The sequence below is a fragment of the Lithobates pipiens genome, unplaced genomic scaffold (assembly GCF_037356315.1).
Source record: "Lithobates pipiens isolate NorthernLeopardFrog02 unplaced genomic scaffold, aLitPip1_a1.2 Scaffold_3, whole genome shotgun sequence".
NCBI classification, from domain to species: Eukaryota; Metazoa; Chordata; class Amphibia; order Anura; family Ranidae; genus Lithobates; species Lithobates pipiens.
Window position 1 is genome coordinate 190,856,643 of NW_027507790.1, and position 26,576 is coordinate 190,883,218.

At 43.4% G+C, this 26,576-nt stretch overlaps 1 protein-coding gene across 3 annotated transcripts in view; it reads left to right on the forward strand.

The window, feature by feature from the left end:
- Positions 1–1,523: 1,523 nt before the first annotated feature.
- Positions 1,524–26,576, forward strand: part of ERBIN (erbb2 interacting protein) — a 347,855-nt gene continuing 322,802 nt past the window's right edge. For all 3 annotated transcript variants that reach the window (XM_077462647.1, XM_077462650.1, XM_077462648.1), the window contains exon 1: positions 1,524–1,944. The gene's annotated coding sequence lies outside the window, so the exon portion shown is untranslated. The remainder of the gene's footprint in view (positions 1,945–26,576) is intronic.

The window sequence follows — 26,576 nt, forward strand, 5'->3', positions numbered from 1 at the left end:
TGGGATATAATTTTTGAAGCTAAGCTGAAGCAAAACAAACACAAGGTGTAAACAGGACTGTAAGCTAATCATTTTATTTATTGATGGGAGCTTTGGCTGGCATTAAGAGAGCTTTAACAAAGCCTGTCCGAATCCTTTGTGGAGCCGAAGCAAGTGTAAATTAGCTCTAAATGCTCTCTGAATGCCAGTCAAAGTGCTTGTCACTAAATAAAACGGTTAGCTTACAGTCCTGTTTACACCTTGCTTTTGCTTGGTGCTTCAATGAGGCTTTGGTGGAGCTTCAGGTGAGCTTTGCCATAGACTTCTATGCTTGGTGCTTCATTGAGGTTTTGGTGGAGCTTCAGTGGCGCTTTGATGAGGCTTCGGCTGGGGCTTCAAGCGAGCTTAGCCGTAGACTTCTATGGAGGCTTTGAAGAACCACTGAAGCACATGGGGTATAATTTTTGAAGCAGAAGCAAAGAAAAGCAAAAGCAAGGTGTAAACAGGACTATAAGCTAACCATTTTATTTAGTGACGGGAGCTTTGACTGGCGTTCAGAGCTTTAAAGCAGGAGTCCGCCGGGACTCCGCGTTTTTTTTTTTTTTTTTAAAAGCCAGCAGCTACAAATACTGCAGCTGCTGACTTTTAAAATAGTGACACTTACCTGTCCAGCGCGCCCGCGATGTCGGCACCCGAAGCCGATCTGTAGATCGTTTCTCGGGTGCTGCCGCCGCCATCTTGGGTATGGGAATCAGGAAATGGAGCCTTTCGGCTTCATTTCCCGGTTCCCTACTGCGCATGCGCGAGCCGCGCTGCGCAATAAGGACGGTCCCCGCTGCCTCTGGGATCTGTGTTTTCCCAGCAGGCAGCGGGGCACTTGCGGAATGGGGCGGGACTTTCCGCAGAGAGCTATCCCGGAAGTGGGTGCAGAATACCTGTACTGTACAGGTATCTGCACCCCCCCTCCCCCCTGAAAGGTGCCAATTGTGGCGCCGGAGGGGGGAGGGTTCCGATGAGCGGAGGTCCACTTTAGGGTGGACCTCCGCTTTAAGAAAGCCCGTCCAAAGCCTTGTTTTGAAGCAAGTGTAAACTAGTCGTTAATGTGTGTTGAAGCCGAAGCAAGTGTACATGAGCCCTTAGGTGACTTATGTTTATACAGTACAGAAAACCTTTGGTCGGCGCACATAAGTTGGACAAGCCCCCCAAAAAAAGAGTGCAAGCTCAGGGGACACCCCAGGCTGGTGTCTAGAAACCTGAGGTGACTGAACTGTCCCCCATACAGATAAAGGACCCCTCTGAGAGGGGTGAGCCGGGGTCATGGCTGTCTAGGTGACCTCTCCTCCTCCTGTCCTCTGTGAGACCTGAGGAGGCCAGTCAGCAGACAGTGCAGAGAGGAGAGACGCCAGTGTTATGAGGAGAGCTCTACACACAGGACGGAGCAAAAAGGGGAACCGAGGAGAGGGAAGGGAAGAGAGGGGGCGCTGTGGTGTTCCGCCTCAGGAAGTGAGAGGAGACACACAGACAGCCCTCCTGAGAGGAGGAGGAGGGACAGGAGGGGGAGGGGAGAGTGTGTGCTGGCGGGAGGAGGAGGAGAGTCCGGTGTGTGTGTGTGCAGGGTGCGGCTCCACAGTGCGACAATACACCCCAAATATCACCTCACTGACACCCCGACACCCAGGACTTCTCCCCTTCCTCTGTACCCCACACTCACCCCCCAGGACTTCTCCCCCACCCCCATAACCTTTTTATTCTTTACTCGCCCCGCCCCTCGGAGGGAAGAAGAAGGTGGAGGAGGAGGGGAGGAGAGGAGAAGTTGTGTGTGGAAGTTGTCCGCTCTTTGTGTGCTCCGAGCCGGGATCTGGGATCTGTACTGCCCGGAGGAGGAGATCGGTGGATGTATAGGGGGGTCTGCCGGGGAGGAGAAGAACAGGAAAGGAGATCTCCGCACACGGGAGAGGAGAGGAGGTGAGAGATCTTTACATTACACTCCACACTGCCCTCCGATCACACCAACACCTCTCTATATGGATACATTGTACTCTTCTCTCTACCATACATTGTACTCTTCTCTCTACCATACATTGTACACTTCTCTCTATGATCGGGTCGCACGTTGTCTGTACACTCCTATACATTCTATATACATAGGATCCTGTCATCATCTGGCCACACATACCATCCAATCTAATCGTACACACTCATCTGTACAGAGCTCGGTCTGTTAGTCCCATAGATTTAAGCGGGTGTCTGTGGATCTCCTGTCATCAGTTGGCCACACACACACTATACAATCTGATTGTACACAGTGATCTGTAGAGGATGGTTGTTTAGTCCCATAGGTTTGATGTAATCAGGTTCTTATGGATCTCTTGTCATCAGTGTTTTAATTGAGATGGTCACACTCCATACAATCTGTACACTGTGATCTATTAAGAAGTAGGTATTTTAGTCTCTTAGATTTTATATAGACAGGTCCTTGTGGGCTTCCTGTTTGCTGGCCACACATCATACAATCTGATTGTACACAGTCCTCTATAACGGGGTAGGTCTTTTATGTCCCATAGATTTTTTTTGTTTTATATACAAACAGGTTGCTTTGAATCTCTTGTCATCAGTTGGCCACACTCCATACAATCTGATTGTACGCAGTGATCTGTACTCCCAAAGATTTTATATAAACGGGTCCCTGTGGGTCTCTTGTCATCTGTGTTTTTTAAACTGGCCAGATACTATATAATCAGATTGTACAATCACTTTATTATTATATAGAATTGATATAGCGCCAACAGTTTGCTCAGCACTTAACAACAGTAGGACAGACAGTACAGTTACAATACAATTCAATACAGGAGGGATCGGAGGGCCCTGCTCTGCAGAGCTTACACTCTACAAAGTATGAGGACAAAGCTAAACAACCCAACCAATTCCTATAAAATCGGACAGATCCTCATATTACATCATTGATGGGGATCTACAGGAACCTATTATTATAGGTATTTATATAGTACTGACAGTTTGCACGTCACTGTCAATTCCCATCAGTCCCTGCCCCCCAGAGCTTACAATCTAAGGCCCCTTCCTCCCATACACACACACACTCTGTATACAGGAGACGATCTAACCACATGAGGACAGACACTCCATGTCATCAGATCAGGCCGGCCCTTGTACTAGATTATGGGAGATCCAAGGTGTTCTGAGGATAAAACATAAACAATGCATTGGATTTGTATCACATCTGACAGGTTCTGCTACATAGGTGATGAAGGGTTGTACAATCAGATTGTATAGTGTATGATCAATTTGGGATTGCTAGCTGTCACCAGCAGGGCTGTCCTGACCCTCTTGTATTGAACCCGTATGGTCTCCTTTATATTATAAAGTGCTGCATTACCTGACAATGCCGTATAATCATCATCAGTCCTTTCTCTTCTACCTGAACTATCTCCTCTATATTATACACTATTATGGGCACTGTATAATAGTAATGATAGTAACTATTACCAGTCCTTCCTCTTGTATTGTACCTGTACTATCTCCTCTATATTGTACATTATATATGGGCACTGTATAATGATAGTAACCATTACCAGTCTCCTTTATATTGTACATTCTGTGTTGGCGCTGTATAACCATCATCAGTCCTTCCTCCTGTGGCCTTTGTAGAAGATGTGGGTAAGGCGGACGTGTCTGTGGGTGCAGGGCTCTACCTGCTACGTCTGGGGTGAGCGTCAGTTCCTGAGATCACTGGATACCGGTGGAAGATATGGAACTCTATGCTTTCATCTCAGTCTGGGCTGTAAATGTTTTTAACAATTAGAAAATAAAAATGTCCTGTCCTTTTCTAACCTCTCACAGGTCACATCACTTCCTCAGATCTCACATGGAGTTAAACGTACAGCACTGTACAGGTTGGCTTTATGACAGAAGCATGTTCTCCCCCCTCCCCCCCTTCTTGTTGCGGATATGGTGATCCCGGTTTGCCATGACATGCAGTGTTGCAGGTTGTTGCCTGGCCCGGGCCTTGCCTGTATACACTGGAATCAGTCCACCGTGTTCTCGCATTGGTGTTGCTTAGCAGTTTGGTAATGCAACAACGAGCTGGAATGGAATCAGGTTTCCAGTGAAAGCGCCGGCGGCTGCGTGCTGCTGCACTTTGTAGGGAGCCTCTCTCTCCTTTTTTTTTTTTTCCCTGAGCTGCTGTTAATTTGATGTAGTTGGGCAAAATGTGATTGGTTATAGAGCGTCTCCTCGTGTCGCTAAGCAAAATGTGTGGATGCAGACTGTTGCGCTACCCTGTGTCTGCTCCGCTGGTTTTACATCTCTGCAATGTCTGGCAGAAGTTCATGGTGAACCAGAAAACCATCTACCGTATTCAGAGACGATCGAGCGAACCGTGCGACCACCTACAATATGTATTCATGCAGAAAGGTGGTCTGGTCTCATGCTGATCTCTGCAGTATTTAAGATATTATTATTGTTATTTATTATTATTGTTTTTTTTTTTTATGGTTGAAAATATTTTTGTTGGTAGAATAAACAGCATAACAGAAATATGATTGACATATCGGTTAGAAGAAAGCGGCAGCGATCGTGCCACATGGCTGCTATTTTTTTAAATAAATATATTATTTTCTATAATTGTAATATTTTTTTAATTCCGGTGGACTTTTTTTTTTTTTTTTGGTTGTCCTCTCCTGATTTCCCCCCTTTGTGCTCTGTCAGAGCAGTTTTCATCAAGTTGATGTGCAGTGGCTGTAGTAGTGGGGGGGGGGGGGTCTGTCCCTGGGACATAATCCTCCTGGCCTGTCTCTGTACACACAGTGGAGCTCTTTGTTCATTCTGAGGCATGCACATTGTGGCTGCTCCTCGTCGGGCTGAGCTCTGGACTGACCGGCCCACAATGCTAAATTCTTATTTCACATCCAGCCAGCAATATGCTGAGCCAAGCGTTTCAGCCAGGTCTCCCCATTGGCTCCTTCTCCTTTCTTTTTGCGGTGTGTGTGTGTGTGTGTGTGTGTGTGTGTGTGTGTTTTGTCGTTGGTCTTCAGACTGCTTCACCCAAAAGAAATGATTACTGGGATTCTACTCATTTGGAGGAGGGTGTTCTGATTGAAGGCCCATTTAGATGTATGTGTGTAGATGTGCGTTTTTAGGTAGTGTTAGGCCGGTGGGGTGTCATGCGTCAATATGTGTTCCTTTTGAGGGTCTATCTTCCAACTATAAATCAAAGGTCACATCCCAGTGTGTGTCCTATCCATCAAACAGGTTGTCAACTATAGATCAAATATTCCTATTGGGAGATATCAATCAGAAAATAAATAATTTATCAAAGTGCCACCAGGGATCTCTTGTGAGGTCTGACATTTGTCACACTCCGAACTTGTGCTCCTTTTTTTTTTCTCCTCCAATGAGCTGCTGTCCAGGTCATTCTTCCCACCTTTTTATGTGAGCTGCAGAGAAGGGATGACTTGGGCCGCGGTTCTTTAGTGCTAAAATGGAGCACACGTTGGCTAGAGAGGAGTTTGGAGGATGCCTGAGCTCACCTCCCACAGCCATTAACCAAGGCTTGTTAATAACTGGTGCTGCCATTGACTTATATGGGAACCCCAATGCACTAAAACACAGAAACAAAAAGCACGTTGTATTATATAAAACGCATTACAGCACTGAGATAAAAATGTAGGACATTTAGACATGCATTTTAGCACATTGCAATGCATGCATTTAAATGCAACAGTGTACATTTTAACATGCTAAAATGAATCTCGCTTCCCCATCATAACAATCACTATTACCATCTCTGCAGTGCAGTGTGTTTTGAAAAATACGACATGTTTCCCCCCTTAGCTTTAATGCATTGGAGGGACCATAGAAGTCAATGGCAGTATATCAAAATCGAGGTAAGGCCTCATTCACATGGGGCGTGTGAATCTGAGCCCTGTGTGATGGCCATGTTTACATGGATGGGAGTGCACAGGTGTTGCAAGCATCTCTGTCCCATTGCTGTCAGTTGGGACACAGCGTTGCTTCCAGTGCCAGCGCAAGGTCCCAAATGCATCCAGGGTGTGTTGTAATTGAAAATCGCCCTATCATCACCATTCGAATGCTCCCATCAAGTGTGAGGTAGACGGATCCACTTCACAAAATGTCATGTCATGTCTTATTTACTTCATTACTCGTCCTCATACTTGTGATGAGGAGAGAGATCCACCTTGAAGATGACCTGCTTCAGAGACATTCGGGAGGCAGGGTAGTGATCTCTCCGTGGAATATATTGTGCCAACCTTAGAAAAAATGGTTCTGTGGCAATGTTCTCCCAGGTCCATTTCCAAGAAAAGTTTAGTCCCTGTGGGTACCTATGTCAGTAAAGTTTCTTTTTGTTGAAAAATCTGCTGACGTTGGCAGTCCATTGTGGCCTCCGTGCCTACAAGTCACATTGCCCAAATCAGAGTGCCAATGGATCTGCTAATTCCAAGTGATGGGTACTTTTTTAATATCGCTGGACCTGCTTACTCTGCAGTCTTATATTTATAAGTATTTTTATGAAGTGAAACTGCACTTTTATTTGTAGGAGGACTATACCCTTCTTTTCTACAATGAGTGCATTGTGATCTTTGTTGCAGTAACCTTGCAACCTTTATTTTTCTAGTGGCTCCATGCTTGAAATGCCTACCAGAGCTGCGCTGGCCATCCAACAGAGTGTTACCAGAGTCTGCAGAAGGAGATTACAGCTGGGATTCTCAGGGCCCATGTACACTGCAGCTCCAGAAGCTGCTTCTTTAACTCCATCACTTGTGCATTTTAGAGAGGAGCTTTTAAACGTAAAAAAAAACACTCAAAAAAAAACTGTAACTTCTGACTTTTAATATTAGGACACGTACCTGTCCCAGATATTAAGGGGAAAGTTGGGTGAAGTTCCTTTTTAACGGGCAATAAAGCTAGGCGCATTCTCACATTACTGTAAAAAGAGCATACAGCGTACATGAGGCCTTAGACTGGCACAAATGTACTACAACCAATTTAGAAAACGGCCAATTAACCTTGCAATGTGTCTTTGGAATGTGGAAGGAAACAAGAATAGGCCCCTTTTTTTTTTTTACACAGGCGCCTCCGTCAAGCGGGATCCACTTGTTTAGCGGGGTATCTTTCTGCTGATTCCCGTTGAGCACGCGGATGACAGGTCTGTGTCTGCTCCGCTATGCAGAATGAACATGGATACAGCCCGCTCTCGTCTATGGGGCAATTGGATAGAAATGGGCCACCTGTCCGTTTCCATCCGATCAGCTAGATGGATGAGGAATAGTCCGCTGATCCCCCACTGAGCAGGCAAAGGACACAGCCCTCTCTCTTCTATGGAGAGGTCTAATTGGAGACTGACCGCTTGTTCTTTCCATCCAACTTTCATGAGATTCGATCCGCCGGATGGATGGGGAGCGGTTCTCCGTCCCTCTGTGTTTGGCGAACAGGATTGGATGGCAGCGGGTGTCTGCTGACATCTGCCTCTCTATAGAAGAGACCGAAGGGTATGATCAGGTCTGAAAAAACTGACAGGTGGACCTAATTGGACCGCCTGTGTGAAAGAGGAAACCCCCATGCAAGCATCATACAGATTATGTCCAGACCAGGATTTGAGCCAAGGACCCTAATCACTAAACCACTGGCATTCCCTGGATAATTATACTTTTGTTTTGACAACTCCTTGTTTCCTGCCTCCCTAAATGTGAGTCCTCAGAGGTGACACAACACTGTGTGTGTGTGTGTGTGTGTGTGTGTGTGTATATATATATATATATATATATATATATATATATATATATATATATATATATATATATATATATATATATATATATATATATATATATAAAAAACATTTATTCTTCGCTCAAAAATGTCCCTTATTATTGCTCTCACTTTCTGCATAGAGCAGTGCACTGCATGTTCCAAACAAACAGTAGTAAGGGGGGAATAGAGAGGTTCTGGAGCTCACAGTGGATGTTACAGGGAGGTGGAAAAATTGTAAAGAAACAATTTTATGGGAAAAAAAAAAATCAAAGATACTTTAAAGTGGAACTACACTGCATCTGAGAACCACAAACCAAAAATGCTATTTAATTCATGTTTACTATTCAATCCAACTCGCCCATCCATTTACGTCTCCATGCAAAAATACCCCACAGCATTTCTGGCTGTAGCCATCTTGAGTAAGGGCAGATGATTCATGAAGCATTTACTTCCTGAAATCCATTTGCCCTTAGCTCAGGCATGCATGCAGGAGGGTGTGCTTAGCTGAGAAACCCCTCCTCCTCCTCCTCTCCTGGAGACTCCTGGGATGTATGACATTTGCCTAGGCCTGGAAAGCAGGAAGTAACTTAAGAAATGTGTAAAACAAGTAAATATGATCTATTTTCCTGTTTCCTAATGCTAGCAGCATGGAGATTAACAATAATCAGTGTTGATTGGGAAAGTGAAGTTCTGCTTTAAGTAGTGAATGTGTATAGATTATTCTTGTAGAATAAGGATATTGGTTACTATCAGTGAGTTCAGTAGAGGGATATGAAGGTGCTTTGGCTGGTCTCCAGTGACTGTTGGTTGCCTGGTTGTTCTCTGGTAATGAGTCACTCACCTAGAATGCAGCAAGTAAAGTCCCATGCCCAGTGTCAGACAGTGACTCACTAAGGTAAAGCCATTGGAGGAGTGTGACCGGCAGGAAGTGAACATATTTAGAAGTGTCCTGTAATGTCATCCCACATGTTTCTGCCAGCACCGGTCCCCTTTAAAATCTATAGAGAACTGATGATCTCAGACTATTCAGCTCTACACAGGAAATCAATGCCTGTTTTTTTTTTTTTTTTTTTTCAGCATCTACAATCATTGTGTGACCTTCCCCCTCCTTTCATGTCAGTGGATGCGTTTTGTGCCATTTCTTTTGTCATTTCGAAGCATTGCATTTCTTTTATTTCTCCTCTGTTGTGTTTTATGACTGGTGTGTGCTTCATGCAGCAATTTATTGCAGTGCATCCTATGGTATGGATGCTGCTGGTGAACGCCAGGATCTTATACCATAAAGCAATCATGTATTTTTGTGCAGCAGGATTGCAGACATCTTACTGGTCAGAACATTCAACATATTCCTTTTTTTTCTTTTTTTTTTTTTTTTTTTTTTTTTTTAAATGTCACATGCTGTTCTAAAAGTGCTGGTCTGATAGCCACCTTTGATCTGTGTTTTAGATGTTACTACTTTTTATTTTTTTATTTTATTTTTTTTTAAATGATTTAGTACTGCACATGTATTCCGTCTCCATTATTACCAGCCTGAATTATCCCTTGAATCTTCCTAATTTAGCATAAGAAGATAAACATCGGACTTATCTGTCAGCTTGTGTAGCTCATCATGCCTTCTGTTGGCCTTACACCTGTACCATTGTATAAAGTATAAAAATCCCTCGTCCGGCCATTTGATGGTGCCTTCATAGACTTTGACTAATTTGTGAAGGACTTTTTGTTTGAGTACCATGTTAATGTCTCCATTTTTGTAGAATGAATGTCTTACTTCTGGATTAACTTTGACAAGTTTTTGCTTATAAAACTTGTTATGGTTTTTCTCAACCAAGAGAGAAAATGTAACAGTTAGAAATTTGTTTGTTTACATTCGTTTCATCATTTTTGCCATCCTTGTCGTTCGGTTTCTTTGCTTGCTCTGGTCAAAACCGATTGTCAGATTGCCCTCTTACTCCTTACGTAATTGAACGTTCTGAAAAAGAGAACATTTTCTAACAAAATTCTACAGGTGTAAAGTTAGTGATTCCAAAGGTTGTAACCACTTGCCGACAGATTTACTGCTGCAGGGCGGCCGCGCTGTACAGGATCACGTGTGCGTATATAGATGGAGGGGTGTGTTCCTGCACTTCCGGGTATTTGTCAAAAATGTGCATCAGTGGTGGATCCCTCCAGCTATGATTTTACACAACCGGTCCCGTGGACCCAATGTCCGCCGGCATCCACTAAACGTTCGGTACACAGGCAGAACAGCAGTCTTCCTATGTAAATAAGGCAGATCGCCATTCTGTCAGTAGGGATAGATCCTGTAAAGCAGAAACACAGATCCATGCCTTCCACTAGTGAAAGCACACACTGGCTAATCACACAGTTAACCCATTGATCGCTCCTGATGTTAACCCATTCCCAGCCAGTGTCAGGTGTCCAATTTTGTCTACCGCAATATCACAGTCCCGCTATAAGTCGCTGATCGCCACAATTAATAGTAAAAAAAAATAAAAAATCCCATAGTTTGTAGATGCTATAACTTTTGCACAAACCAATCAATATACGCTTATTGGGATTATTTATTCGATGTGTTTTAGAGCAGAAAGTAGAAAATATAATTTTTTTTTTTTTTTTTTAATTGTCAGTCGTTCTTTGTAGCTCAAAAAATAAAAATTTTATTTGTGGGGGAAAAAGGGACACTTTCAATTTGCAATCAGACAGGACCTTAAACTACATAGTTGAAGGTAACGCAATAAAGAAAATTGAAAACACAAAAAAAATTGGATGGTGAATGGCTAGCCTTTTAGTAGGGTTGCACCGATACTAGTATTGGTGCGGATAAGAGTACTTGTACTCTGGCAAATGCTCCTGATGCCTCACCCAATACTTTTTACATGCAGAGTCTCCCGGAAGTCAGGGGGGGGCAGAGAAAGCGGCGTGTCAGTCCTGGCACAGTGAGAGCGAGTCCTTGAAGCAGAAGGTAAGCTTATGGGGCAGGGGTGTGGGTTGCACCCGCATGTGCCGCCCATCAGAATCGGTGACCCGGGCCGTCAGAATCGTTAACAGAAGTGAAGGCCCGAGTCTCTGTCAGAGACTGTACACGACGCTCATCTTTGCACCCCCTGCACTCGGCCTCAGTAAGCCTGCAGTCACAAGGAGGCAGTGGACATCTTGTTACACCCGGCCCATATAGTTCACTAACTATATGGGCCGTTTGTAACAAGATGTCCACTGCTGCATTCTGACTAGGCTTACTGAGGTCGAGTGCAGGGTGTATGAAGATGGGCTCTGATATACTCTCAATTTTTTATTTTATCATGCCAGGCTGCCAGCAATTATCAGTGCTGCAGTTCAGCGCCACTGCCTACCAATCAGTTCGACCTATCGTTTCCCATAATAGCCACCTATCAGTGCCCATCTGTAAGTGCCTCATATCAGTGCCCATAAGTGCCACCCATCTTTGCCGCAAATCGGTGCCATCAGTCAAGGCTGCAGATCAGTGCCCTTCAGTCTTCACAATTCTAAAAAAAGATATCATTAGTTGTATTGTGCTTTGAAAACCTCCAGTTGACATAAAAAAGAAGAATCTGTATCAGTGAGTACTTGAAAAAAGCATCGGTACTTGTACTGGGTCTTAAAAAAGTGGTATCGGTTCAACCCTACTTTTTAGTCTGGATTAATCCTTAAGGTCTCTTTCAGGTGGGTGATTGAGGGAGGATAGGCAACTGTGTTCAGATAAGGCTAAGCATTTCATCTGGACCCAGGAGCACTTTGATCCATGACTGCCTACAGACTGGACGATTAGTTGCAGCCAATTTGTATGTTTTCAGAAATGTTCTCCCAAGACACAAATGGGGAGATTTACTAAAACTAGAGAGTGCAAAATCTGGTGTACCTCTACGTTAAGGATGGGCTCAGGCGTGTTTGCAACAGGCATGTGCAGAACCCACCAGGAAGTCGGCGCTGCACAGCGCTAATCACAGGCAGTGAGGCATTTCCTGATCCGCGGCTGCAGAGATCAGCAAATGCCTCACTGCCTGTGATTAGCGCTGTGCAGTGCCCACTTCCTGGAGGGCTCTGCACGTGCGGTTTTGCGAACACACGCCTGAGCCCATCCTTACTCTACATAGAGCAGAGATTAGAAGCTGATTGGCTACAATACACAGCTGCAGCAGAGTGCCCAAGTTTTAGTAAATCTCCCCCAAACTGTCTTATCGAGGACCAGTCAGAATCCCTAGCAGTGTGTAACTCCTCAGATAAACAGTTACACGTGAACAGCGGCAACATCGGATTTTGATTTGTACAGGGCACACATCTAGTCATGTCGCTGCCGGTTGTGGCTGTTCACATACGGGCGTGATTTTTCTGCTGGTGCAGATTGCAGACTCTTGCTAATGCCCGTCCATGTAAATGAGCTCTTAGGAAGCCTGTCTGGGTGTAATATGGAGGCTGCCATTGTTGAGCTCCTGAAAAGTTTCCAGGCCCTCATGCTGACCCAGGTCTGGCTTCAGTACCATCTGAGTCACTGACCTTGAACAAGCATGCAACAAGTGAAGTCCAAACACCTGATTTAAATATTCCTTTGCAGTGACTCCAAATTCTTAGGCAAGCCATAGATTACGCCTTTTTTTCTTTCCACCATGGGTGGAAGGAAGGAAAATCACTTGATTCTCCCAACAACACCACAGTCAATGTTGATGGGGGAATCCATCCTACTGCGCTATTGAATTTTGACAGCGGGAGGTTTCCCCACCGTCAGAATACAATGATTACGTCTGTCAGCTATAGCTGCTGGCAGTGATCGAATGAAAAAAACAAAAACTGAAGGGCTGCTTGTACTGAAGTTGACCGATAGATTCCTGCTGAACTTACCAAATTTCAATCCATTTATGGCCAACCTGAGCACAGGTCCCTCTCATGTCAGGGGTGTAATGCACATTCCTGACCAATGATTGAAGTAAGGGATAGAATGTGCATACAGAACTCTCCTCTTTCCTTCCCAAGACTAGACATCAGAAAGTTCTTTTAGGTAAATGAAATCTGAACCTGTAATAGAGCTGCATCTGGTGGGTTCTCACAAATACTGAGTTGCTTTTCAGGTTCAGATGTACCTAGTTAATGGATTTCATGACATGGAAGGCTATGGAAATCAGTTTTTTCATCTCAACTGAAGGCAAAACATATATCTAGAGTTCCAAGTTAGAACCTCTGCTAGTTTTGATTGCTGTATCCCCATTTTGGAGATTCTCTTCCTTGTGTGGGGTCAGGATGGCAGAATGCAAGGGAAAATGATGGGGAAATGAGCAGAATCGCTTGTCTTTGTTATAACCTCAGTAGGGTTTTTTTAGTTCATCCCGTGCCTCCTTGTCTTCACCAGTCCCCCCATATTTGTTTTTCAGGTGTCACAGAGACCAGAAGTGAAGAGAGATCTCCTTAGTGGAGTCCCATACAGCAATAAAAACCTGGCAGAAGCGCTAACCCTTAAACCACTATTATACATGTGCTTGTATTTGGTCCTTAACCACTTCAGCCCCGGAGGATTTTACCCCCTTCCTTACCAAAGCACTTTTTGTGATTTGGCACTGCGCCGCTTTCACTGACAATTGCGCGGTCATGCGACGTTGCACCCAAACAAAATTGACGTCCTTTTTTCCCCCCCACAAATAGAGCTTTATTTTGGTGGTATTTCATCACCTCTGCGTTTTTTATTTTTTGCGCTATAAAGAGCGACAATTTTGAAAAAAAAAAAAACTATTTTTTTACTTTTTGCTATAATAAATATCCAATTTTCTTTAAAAAAAACGAATTTTTTACTCAGTTTAGGCCGATACGTATTCTTCTACATATTTTTGGTAAAAAAAACGCAATTGGTGATTATTGATTGGTTTGCGCAAAAGTTAACTCGCTCATTCATGTCTTTATGGACCTTGCTTTATCACTGGTCCAAACCATTTGGTGTGGGGTTGTTTTTCCAGGGGTTGAGCTTGGCCCCTTAGTTCCAGTGAAGAGAACGCTTAAGGCGTCAGCATACCAAGACATTTTGGACAATTTCATGCTCCCAACTTTGTGGGAACAGTTTGGGGATGGCCCCTTCCTGTTCAAACATGACTGTGCACAAAGCATGGTCCATAAAGACATGGATTAGCGTGTTTGTGGTGGTGGAACTTGACTGACCTGCACAGAGTTCTGACCTGATAGAACACCTTTGGGATAAATTAGAGTGGAGACTGCGAGCCCAGGCCTTCTTGTCCAACATCAGTGCCTGACCTCACAAATGTGCTTCGGGAAGAACGGTCAAACATTCCCATAGACCCACTCCTAAACCTTGTGGGCAGCCTTCCCAGAAGAGTTAAAGCTGTTGTAGCTGCAAAGGGTGGGACAACTCAATATTGAACCCTACGGACTTAGGCTGGGATGCCATTAAAGTTCATGTGCGTGTAAAGGCAGATGTCACAATACATTTGGTAATATAGCGTATATGTTCAGATGAGTGCTATGTGCTGAAGGCCTCTACCTGCCTAGTTAGAACTTTCTCCCTTCACACATGCTGTTCTTGTCTGTAAATATTGTCTAATGCCCTAAGGCCAGACATATCTATATACAGCCTGCCTGAAGATCAGTGACAACACTGAGGACTTTGTCACAGATAAGCACCATGTCATTACATTAGTGATAAAAACAGAGTGAGCTCTCCTTTTACTTTTGTTTTCATATAAATAAAACTGAACTCTGGGCTGGAGAAAATTACCCTAGCCCCTCTGCTTCTTCCACATTGCAAGAGAGAGTGAAGTTCCATTTTCAGCCAATTAACATTGACTATTTTTAATCCTTATGCTTCTAGCATTTAGTAAATAGGAGAGTATATCATATTAACTTTTTTAAACTTTTTTAAAATTTCTACCGTTACTTCCTGGTTTCTGGCCTAGGCAAATGATGTCATACATCCCAGGAGTCTTCAGGAGAGGAGGAGGGGTCTTCTCATCTAAGCATGCCCTCCTGGCATGCATGACTGAGCTAAAAGCAGATGGGTTCCAGGAAGTAAATGCTACATGAATCATTTGCCCTTACTCAAGATGGCTGTGGCCATAAATGTACCACACAGGTGTACAAGAGGCTGTATAGCAGTGATGGCGAACCTTGGCACCCCAGATGTATCGGAACTACATTTCCCATGATGCTCATGCACTCTGCAGTGTAGTTGAGCATCATGGCAAATGTAGTTCCAAAACACCTCGGGTGCCAAGGTTCACCATTCCTGCTGTTTAGGTACGTAGTGTGGTTGAAAAATAAGACACAAGTCCATCTAGTTCAACCAATAAAAGGGGGGGGGGGGAAGCCATAAATCTCATACAGTGGATATAAGGAGTCTACAAACCCCTGTTAAAATGTCAGCTTTCTGTGATATAAAAAAATTAGTCAAAGATAAATCATTTTCAGAACTTTTCCCACCTTTAAGAGGAAGTAAACCCTGATGGGTTTTATTTCCCTGTGCACCCCAGTAGCCCGTTATGTGTCACTTACCTGAAACCGAAGACTGCAATGTCACCACTGTCCCCACTAGCAGCGAACTTCCATCTTCACCCCTCTTCCTTCTGTGACTGGTCGGAGTCGCAGTGTTTGCGGGAGCCGCCAGTCACGGGTTGACCCCTTTAGAAACGGCATGGTCTGCCCTTTTTAAAGTGCGCATGCGCCATAGACGTCGGCGCATGGCTTTATTGTAAATATCTCTTAAACCGTGGAGGTTTAGGAGATATTTCCAGCACCTACAGGTAAGCCTTAATATAGGCCTACCTGTAGGTAAATGTGGTTGTACAACCACTTTAAGACTTCATGTATATGGGACGTTTTAAAACCTCTCCTGAATGATAGAACTTGACAGCTAATCAACGTTTAAAAACGTTCATTGTGCCGCATTTACATGCCACGTTTAGCCACGTTTTGTGTTTAGAAGCGTTTTTTCCTTTGCAAATGTTCAGAAATGTATCTCCATTAAAAACGCCTAAAAAATAAATGCAGGTTACCGTGTTTACACGCCATTACATGAATTTGGCGTTTCAAATGCCTCTGAACATCTGTCCTGAATGCAGTTTTTTTGCTTTCCTTAAAAAAATGCTTCTAACCTCAACTGCCTGGAAACTACTATAAACCCTGTCCTGTGTACATTGGAAAAAGAAAACCTCTAGGTCACACTTTGGAGGCAGATTGGAATAACAGTATGCTTTTTATAAAAGGTTACATTTTATTAAACTTAGACATATGAACATATATACAATATAAAATAGTTGTAAAAAGGTATTGTCCACATGATGGCCAGAAAAGGAGGGCATTGCATATACCCAATGAGAGAAAAAATTACGTTTCAAGAGTATGACATCAGAACATGTGCAAACTCCTGTGTCGACGCGTTTCGCTTCTTCAGGACACACATTAGGGGGTATAGGAACAAATCTTACTGATCCCGACATATGCTACCACGTGCACAGGACCTTCCCTGGATGGGCACCACAGCACCAAGATAACCAGAATCTGGGTCCAAATTTGAAATATATAACAAAAAGAGTTCAGCCTCTAGGGGCATTTTATATTGTATATGTAATATACATATATATCTATGTTTAATAAAATATAACCTTTTATAAAAAGCTTACTGTTCCAATCTGCCTCCAAAGTCCGATCTAGAGTTTTTTTTTTTTTTTTTCCAATTAATCTAAGACCCCTTTCACACTGCACTGCCCATAGCGTTGGCGGTAAAACACCGCTATTTTTTTGAGGCGTTTTACCGTTGGATTTGCGACACATTTCAGCTGCTAGCGGGGCTAGCTATATTAACCCCCGCTAGTGGCACAGAAAGGGTTAAAACCACCCGAAATGTGCCGCAATAGCGACGTTTTGCCGGTGGTATAGCCGCCCTGCCCCATTGATTTCAATGGGGAGCAGCGGTGGAGGAGCAGTAAACTCACCGCTCCAAAGAAGCTGATGGCAGGACTTTTCCTGACGTCCTGCCAGCGCACCACTCCAGTGTGAAAGCCCGAAACAATGGAGCAGCTGTTTGAGGGCGGATTGCAGGCACTATTTTTAACGCTATAGCGCCTGCAAAATGCCCTCTGTGTAAAAGGGGTCTTACGGATATGGCATATGAGTGATTAATAACTGTTGAATCCCTGTGTACAGTTACTGATCAGATAACAGAGGAGATCTCAGGGGCAGCTGAAAATAACGCCCAACTGTTTACCAGCAGCAGTGTACATGAAGCCTTTAATGTGACCTATAAACTGTACAATTTAGTTGAACAACAAACTGAAATCTTTTAGGTGGAGGGAAGTAAAAATCAAAAAATAAATAAATAATATGGTTGCATAAGTGTGCACACCCTTAAACTAATACTTTATTGAAGCACATTTTTGATTTTATTATAGCACTCAGTCTTTTTGGTTATGAGTCTATCGGCATGGCACATCTTGACTTGGCAATATTTGCCCACTTTTCTTTGCAAAAACACTCCAAATCTGTCAGATTGCGAGGGTATCTCCTGTGCACAGCCCTCCTCTGATCACCCCACAGATTTTTAATGGGATTCGGGTCTGGGCTCTGGATGGACCATTCCAAAGCTTTAATCCTCTCCTGGTGAAGCCATTCCCTTGTTCATTTGGATGTATGCTTTGTGTCATCATGCTGAAAGAGGAAGTTCCTTGGTGTTTAGCTTTCTAGCAGAAGCCTGAAGGTTTTCTGCCAATATTGACTGGTATTTAGCACTGTTTATAATTCCCTCTTCCTTGACTAAGGCTCCTGTTCCAGCTGAAGAAAAACAGCCTCAAGGCATAATGCTGCCATCACCATGCTTCATGGTGGGTATGCTGTTCTTGGTGATGTGCAGTGTTTTTTTGCCACTTAGGTCCCTAAATATTGAAACATCAACACAGTTCTAATCTTTTTGGCTCTATACACCACAATGGATTTGAAATGAAACTAAGATGTGCTTTAAAGCGGTTCTCCACCCTAAAGTGGAAGTTCTGCTAATCCGATCCCTCCCCCCCTCCGGTGCCACAATCGGCACCTTTCAGGGGGGAGGGGGAGGTGCAGTTACCTGGATAATCCAGGTATCTGCACCCACTTCCGGGACAGACCCCCGCAGACTGCCGCAGATGCCCCGCCCCCCACGTTGTGTTCTGGGAAACACACAGTTCCCAGGACACAGTGGGGACCAGCAGAGACGCGCAGCTCGATTCGCGCATGAGCAGTAGGGAACCGGGCAGTGAAGCCGCAACGCTTCACTTCCCGATTCCCTGACAGAGGATGGCGGCGGGATCAGCAGAGAGACGAACGATCGCTCGTCATCTGCCACCGACATCGCTGGACCCTGGGACAGGTAAGTGTGATTTTATTAAAAGTCAGCAGCTGCAATATTTGTAGCTGCTGGCTTTTTAATATTTTTTTTAAAGGTGCAGAGCCACTTTAACTGCAGACTTTTTCTGTGATGGGGTTGTTTTGTTTTTTCAGCCTAATGCTGGCTTGCTTCACTGATAGCGACACCTCTTTGGATCTCATATTGAGAGTTGACAGCAACAGATTCCAAATGCAAATAGCACACTTGAAATGAACTCTGGTCCTTGTAAATGGGATAATGAGGGAATAACACACACCTGCTCATGGAACAGCTGAGCAGCCAATTGTCCCATTACTTTTGGTCCCTTAAAAAATGGGAAGTACATATACAAACTATTGTAATTCCTACACCATTCACCTAATTTGGATGTAAATACCCTCACATTAGGCTGGATTCACAAATATGCAGTTTTAGTGCTTTTTGCATTTGGCAGATTTGCACTACAGTCCATTTAACATGGTTTCCTATGGAACACGATCTGTAGTCCAAAATGCAAAAAGCACTAAAAATGCATAGGGGTGACTCCAGCCTTTAAAGCTGAAAGTATGCAGTTACAGCACATCTTGTTTAATTTCACATCCATTGTGGTGGTGTATAGAGCCAAAAAGATTAGAATTGTGTTGATGTCCCAATATTTATGGACCTGACACTATCTTTTGGAATTATGGCCAAAAAGTTCAACCTTGGTTTCATCAGACCATAACACACAGCCAGTATTTGCCAGATATTCATGCAGCTCATCTAATCTTGCTGTAGGCCTCTTGGCAGCCTCCCTAACTAGTTGTCTTGTCTTTTCAGTCATTTTGGGGTGACGTCCAGTTCTTGGTAATGTCATGGTTGTGCCCAATTTGCTCCACTTGATGAGTGTCTTCACTGTGTTCCATGGTATATTGAATGCCTTGGAAATTCTTTTGTACCCTTCTCCTGACTGATACCTTTTAACAATGAGATCCCTCTGATGCTTTGGAAGGTCTCTGCGGACCACAGCTGAACTTTATTTGGGGTTAATCAGAGGCAATTTAAGACCCGGTTCACACTGAGGCAGCGCGACTTGCAGCGCGACTGCCTCAGGCGACCGGGATCCGACTTTATCGGCGGCTTGCAAAATGACTTCTGTATAGAAGTCAATGCAAGTCGCCCCAAAAGTCGTACAGGAACCTTTATCTAAGTCACCTGACGAGTCGCCCCCTGTGTGAACCGGCTCTAAATGATGGCAGGTGTTTACTGACTCCTATTTAACATCAGTTTGAATGTGATTGCGTAATTCTGAACACCAGTGTGCACACTTATGCAACCACATTATTTTCTTTTTTTGTCTGAAAGATTTCTGTTTGTTTTTCAATTAAGTTGTACAGTTTTATTGGTCACATTAAAGGTGGAAAAGTTCTAGAATTATTTATCTTTGTGTCCTTTTTTTTTTTTTATTATTTTTTTTTTTTTTTACATCGCAGAAACCTGACATGTAGACTTTTTATATCCACTGTACACAATCCCATTACCCACAGTTGAGCCAGAGGAAGGCAAAAACCCCAGCAAAGCATGAAGCAATGTACTCCAGCTGGGGAAGAAATTCCTTTCTGATCCCCCAAGAGGCAATTGGATATCCCCTGGATCAACTTTACCTATAAATATTAGTATCCGGTTATTATATGTACATTTTAGGAAAGAATCCAGGCCTTTTTAAAGCAATCTGCTGAGCTGGCCAGAACCACCTCTGGAGGGAGTCTATTTCACATTTTCACAGCTCTTACTGTAAAGAAGCTTTTCTGTATTCAGAGATTACGGCTGGGTTCACACTAGTGTGAATTGGATGCGGGTGTCTCTCTATGGAGCCGGTTCACATATGTCCACAACGGCTCTGGTGCGATTTGCACTGGAGCTCTGTGCTTCTATTTGGTCTGTTTCAGATTCAGCCAAAAATTTGGGCTGAAATCGTACCTGAAATGGTGAATGAGGCCGCACTGGACTCCTGCTTTGAGCCACGGCATGCTCATATGTGAACCCAGCCTCAATCGCTTTTCCTCCAGACGTAAAGGGTGCCCCCTTGTCCTCTGTGATGACCTTAAGAGTGAATAACTCTACACCAAGTTCACTATATGGACCCCTTTATGTATTTGTACATGTTGATCATATCCCCCCCTTAATCTCTTCTTCTCAAGAGAGAATAAATTCAGTTCCTCTAATCTTTCCTCATAGCTGAGCTCCTCCATGCCTCTTATCAGTTTGGTTGCCCTTCTCTGCACTTTCTCCAGTTCACCAATATCCTTTTGTGAATTGGTGCCCAAAACTGAACTGCATATTCCAGATGAGGTCTTACTAATGATTTATATATGACAGTTCAATCGGGATATAATATGTAACCCCCAGTTTGCTCAGAAGATGAAATGCATGAGGACACAATTCCAGGTTTGGGGGTTGTCGGGGTACTCCTTTCACAGATGGCACTAAGGGCTCATTCACATGTGTTATGCACTTGCAGGCATGTGTTGTAATGTATTGTAAAATGTACTACCTTGCTTCCTTTTTTTTTCCCCCCATTTATTTAACTTTACGCTCATTTAATACCATGTATTATAGCATGTTGAATGTGTTGCACTAAAATTGCACCACATTTGCACAGTGCGTTAGTGTAAACTGCAACAGTAGCATACAACTGCCTTGCCTATCTGTTGGGCACTTTATCTTTTGTATCGGCATGTTTCTAAAATCCCATCCTTATGCTTATTGTTAGCAGTTAGTTCTTGTAGTTATCACTGTCATGGTTAATGAAGAGAAATATTCACACTCTGACGAGGTTTCAAATAAACGTTCTATGTGAAAGAATGTGACAGCTGACCTATAAATGTTCTTAATGCTCTAAAGCCAATAACTCTCTTCGCTTTTTTTATGCTCCATTTTCAGATGAATTTCATTCATTATTTTTTTTTTTACTTTTGTACATATGTCTTCTTAGTTCTCAGAACCGTGTCCGACTGATACTGTTATAGCTGTCTTTTATACCAGCTGTACCCAGCCTGATTTTTATCAGCTGATCTGACAAATGCTGGTCATGGATGGTCTGATTTTTCTGAAGATTAGATGAGAAAACAAATAGTTTTGGGTGCTCAAAATGATCAGAAGCGAGTGGCTGAGAGTAGCGTGCTTTTCATAATGTTTTGGGGGCATTATTTCTAGACTGCTCCCCTTTTTTATAATGACCAGTTATTTTAAGATTTCTTGAAAACAGCCTACAGAAAATGAACTTCCTGCTAAGTTTTTGCTGATTTTCTGTGATTGTCTTGTACTTTTTGAATGTGGTTAATTTTGTCATTGTTTATCTGATTTTTGCAGATCTTCAAATCTTTAAACCGATGCGTGGTCAGCAGTGACATTTTTTTTTTTTTTTTTTTTTTAAAGAATTTAATTTACAGCTAACTGATGACGGAAAATGAATCTCATGTACCAAAAACCTGAGGATGCTAAAAACCCTTTGTCTAATTAGATATCGTCTAAAGAGTGTTCTAGTCCCCTAGCAGAGGCTGCAACAGACAGGCAGCAGGTATACCTCTTCTGCCACCTTCCAGCTTAGTTGACAGCCATTGGCGTTTGGAGGGCTCTGCCGGCAGCCATTGGCGTTTGGAGGGCTCTAGCTCTAAAAATACAGATCAAAGCAACATGTGCATTTAGTCCTGCTATAGATGGCTCAAACTAATCAAGGAGTGTTACTGCTTTTCAGCACTAAGTGCAGTTATGGGGCTATTTCTTTACTGCAAGAGAGCAATGCAGTCTGTTACTATCCATGAGCTGCAATCTATCTTGAATGTCTAGGACTTCCCTGCTAAAAGTGCCCATGGAGGCCCATCTCTTCTGCCAACCATCACCTTGGCCCTGAGAAGGACGGCACAGGAGCTTTTATGTTCAACAAGAAGTCAGAAATAGACGATCGCATATTTCTATACTGACAGGTTCCCTGTAAGGGATCTGGAGGCCTGGTTTTTGTAGCTCTCTATTGTAACAGATTGTTGTGTCTGGTGACTGTAGCACTTTAAAGCAATTTTAGATGCTGACGTTTGGTAAATTTAAAAATGATTGTCATTTTCTGTGCAGAAAAATGCAGTCATCTTCGCTTAGATTTTACAGTGAATTGCCTTCTCTCATTGTGCGAGCTTTGACTAAGGACAGTTCACTTAAAGGAAAATCTGCATTGAAGATTTGCTGGAGTGGAATGCTCTTCCCTGAGCTTGTGACAAAGGGATGGGGGTTCCTCCAATCAGGAGGAACAGGGCAGTTTTGGGAGGCGCGGAGCTGTCATTTTAGAGGCATTGTCTGGGGATTGTCCAGCTTTTGTATTTGTTGTTTGTTACAACATTGTACCTTTTGTAATTTGTTACCAATTTTGAATACAGATTCTTTTCCACCAGTTGTATGTGGCTGAATTCCCACGTTGCTTTGTAAATATGCACATTTTAGCTTTTGTGTGCTTTAAAGTCTAACTGAATTTCAAGTTTTAGGCCTTCATCATGCACGCAGGATGTTTTGCAAACTCTCCTTAAAGCCTTTCCTTCTGGCAGAAAAGGTTTGGTAGAAAAACGCCTGACTCTTGTAAAAGTATATACAAAGTTATGACGTTTTTAGACCCCTTTACAGGTGTCAAGTGCTTGGGCATTTACTTTGTTTAATTGGCTAGAATAATACATTTTTTCTGGCCATTGAAATTAATTAACGCTCAAGCGCTAAATGCACCTAGTGTAACCAAGCATCAAGCATTTTTACTGCCAAAACACTGATGCTCCTGGACGCACTGGCAGTTTTTTTTTTTTTTTTCTACCACTAAACACCTGATGATCCTATGAGCGGCTGAAAAAACATTGAATGTGTATTAGGCCAAATGGCTAAATATATTCCAGGGGCACCAAAGCAAAGTCTTAGTTCTTTTTAGAAAGCAGCTACAGCTTTATTAACAAAGCTTGTCCTCTGCCAGCACTCAAAAGGACGTTTGCTCTTTGTATGGAAGCAGTGGTCTCTCTGCAGATATTTGACATACGCACTGCCTGATCTATAGCTCTGCAATTGGCAGATTTTCATGTTCCCTTCTGATTGGGCAGCTGTGGCTCAGATTAAAGTAATAATAAATCTTTTTTAAAATAACAAACATGTTATACTTGCCTGTAGGGATCAAATGATATTGTGTTTTCAGTGCTGATACGATACCAATATTTCGGCCACCTCTCCTGCTGTTTTTTTGGGTTTTTTTGCCGATATTTTGTACTTTAAAAAAAAAAAATGTACACTGTAATTTAAATTTTTTTTTTTTTTTTAATACTGTTATTGCTGTCACATGGAATGTAAACATCCCTTGTGACAGTAATCGGCATGTGAGAGGTACTCGTTATGGAGAGATTGGGGGTCTAGGAGACCCCAAACCAACCCCTCCTCTGCACTTCAAAGTATTCAGAATGTCAAGATCAGGGTTTTTAAATACTTTATTTTTTAAAACTGGCGCCTTCGTGATGGCAGTAATCTGAGAAGTGATGTCATGACATGACTTCCGGATTACTAGATCTGAAGCTCGAACGAAGCATCGGCTTTTATCGGGTCTTCGGCCTGCTGGCGGACATGCTGGCTTGTTGCTCGGGCCTCCCGGTGGGACAGGAGAGCCTGGGCAAGTGGCAGAAGGCGGTGGGAACGTCCCCTCCCGCTGCTTGTAATAACAGCAGAGTGTCTGCTGAGCCGCCGCATCGGTTGTTATTACAATAAAGCTGACCATCCACTCTAAAGAACGGTAAAACCCCTTGAAGCAATATCTGTAATAGCAGTCAGTTTCTTGAATGATTTGTCTAAAAAAGTGAATATCGGCCGCACAGCTAACCGATCTATCCCTACTTGCCTGCTCTGTGCAGTGGTTTTGTCTCAATTTTCCTGCCGAGTGTTCCCAGAGCAGGCAGCTTGAAATGGAGGCACGCATGCAGGCTCACTCCCGAGCCGCTGCTCTGCCTGTCTTTTCACATACAGAGCTACCATTCGACCCCCATCCCCTCTGTCTCCTCTTTGGCTAACTGGCTGTGATTTAATAGCAGTGGGAGCCAATGAGGAAAGAGAGTCCCTGGAGAGCTGAGGCTCTCTTGCACACTGCTAGATCTCGATGGGGCTCAGGCAAGTATTAGGGGGCTGCTGCACAGAGAAGGTTTTTTATGGTAAAAAACCTTGAGCCTTTATGATCACTTTAAGCAGAGGTGCTGGTGGACCTCTGCAGAGATGCCACTGCTTCCACACTGGGAACAAGGGCCCATATTTACAAAATGGCATGAGATAGGTGTTTTTTGCTTTCTAAATAAAATTTGTAAGGGTAACTTCACACCAACATAACACACTGAATGCACAGACGTTGGCGTGCACTGGGAAGAACAGTGGCAATGCACCAATCACAGAGCATCACACCATTTTATTTTTATTTTTTTTGTTACAACTTTATTATAATGTCAAAAGTGACATTTTATTCAGTTCTATTTACTGTAGCAACATTATGGTGCGGTTGTTTGCATCGCATTCGCAACACACTGTGCTAAAAAAAATAATGGCATGCACTGCAGCACTGTGCTGAGCTGCCCATAGCAGCAAAACGCATATGATGTGAATGGGCCCCAATACGTTGTACACCTTTTTTTGTTTTGCACATAAAATGTATTTAGCTGATTTGATCTGAAAGTTCCGTTGGGTTTTAATTATGCGTAGACTTATTTTACTCTGTTTCCGGTGTGCACTTTGCCTGACAGAATCCATTGTGTAGGTTAAATGGTTAAAATGAAGTACTATGAACCGCTTGTACATTTGGCTGCATTACCATGAATTTCCATGGGCCCCTAAAACGCGCTTTGATGTAGTGGAATCCATGCAGCCCAGAGATGTGAATGCGGCTGATTGGATTCTGTGCCGCGGTTTCCCGTCGGTAGCTAATTTGCTCTGTACCACTGGGAACTTCTCAGATGTGAGTGCTGCCTACCTGTTTAGCTCTATTTATGTGTTTTTTTTTTTGTTCCGTCTTACGTTTTCTCTAAGATTAAAATAGTTTTTGTGAATGAAAATGATTAAACGTGCTGCTGGTTTTCTGGTGTATGAAGGTGAACAGCACAGTAGCTGGGAACAAAGCAATCTTCAAGCACGCTTTTCTTCCTCCACTCTGGAGTGCTGGTATTTATGTCGCAGAAATTGCAGCTGCTTTCCTGCTTTGTGTTAAATCCCTTGGATGTGAGAATCAATGAACTGTAATGAGAACATTATTACTTGTATTGGAATGGCAGATAGAAGGCCACTGCTCTGCCCTGATTTCGTTATTTGGTCTCACCGCAGCAGATCCAACCAGCCACAGCTCTGCAGCATGTTGTACTTAATGTATCAAACCTAGCCTATCCACGTGTACTTTGTCAGGCTCCATACTGATTTCTTCCATTTTTTTAATTATGCCAGGCTCCATCCTGTCAAAGTTTACTTGAGATTAAAATTGAGGATGCAATCGTCTAAAGCTGACCACTTTGAGTAGAGGGTTGCCCTACAACCAGTTAAAAAAAAAACTGCAGGGAAAAGCGCACAAAAATCAAGAACTGGTCCCTCCATCTTTAGTGTGGGATGCTGGCTGTGTCTCCTTGAGGTTTCACACTGTGCATGCACAAGCCACACTGTGCTTTGTGAATAATCCCGCAGCCTTCTGGGGACCTGTCATGTGTCCCAGAAGGCCGCAGGCAAAGTGGGCGAGGGAAGACAACAAAAGCAAGAGAAGGGCGCACCGACCTAGTGCAATTCAATTAAAAACATTTATTCAAAGATACAAAGTGATACACCGGATACTCAAACGAGTTGTAAAAACAAATGTCAAAACACAATGTAAACCAATCTCCTCTAGGACTGCTGGAATGCTCCAAAGGTGCAAGGAGATGAGGGGCCTAGGTGATCTAAGGGAAGTGAGGGCAGGCAGCTGTCAAAACCAGGTACCCGCTCCTATGTATTTACCATACCTGGCTAATGTCCCATGGTAGTTGGAAATTGAAGTAGACAACACCGCTACTCCAGAGGCATCCACTTTCTTCTGGGCCCCGTTCTGAGCTGCCAGCCTGATGCATTGTGAACACAGGAGGTTGGCAGCTCACCAAGAGTGCCAGTTAGAGAATACTTTGCATTTTCTGAATGGATGCAAAGTGTTCACTGATTGGACGAGCTGCCCCCACATCTCTGCCTCATCTAATCAGAGAATGCATTCATTCAGAATATGAAAGGCGTTCTCTGACTGGCGCCAATGCTGAGCAGCCAACTTTCTGTGGTTCAGTAAGTTGGTCCTCAGGAGACCAGGAAGCAAGTGGGGATCACTGGGGTAGCCATGCTTACTTTAGTAATATATAGCTTCGAGGGGCATAGACCAGGTACGGTATATACATTAGTCCAAGCTGGACCAATGCAATTACTGTATGTCTAA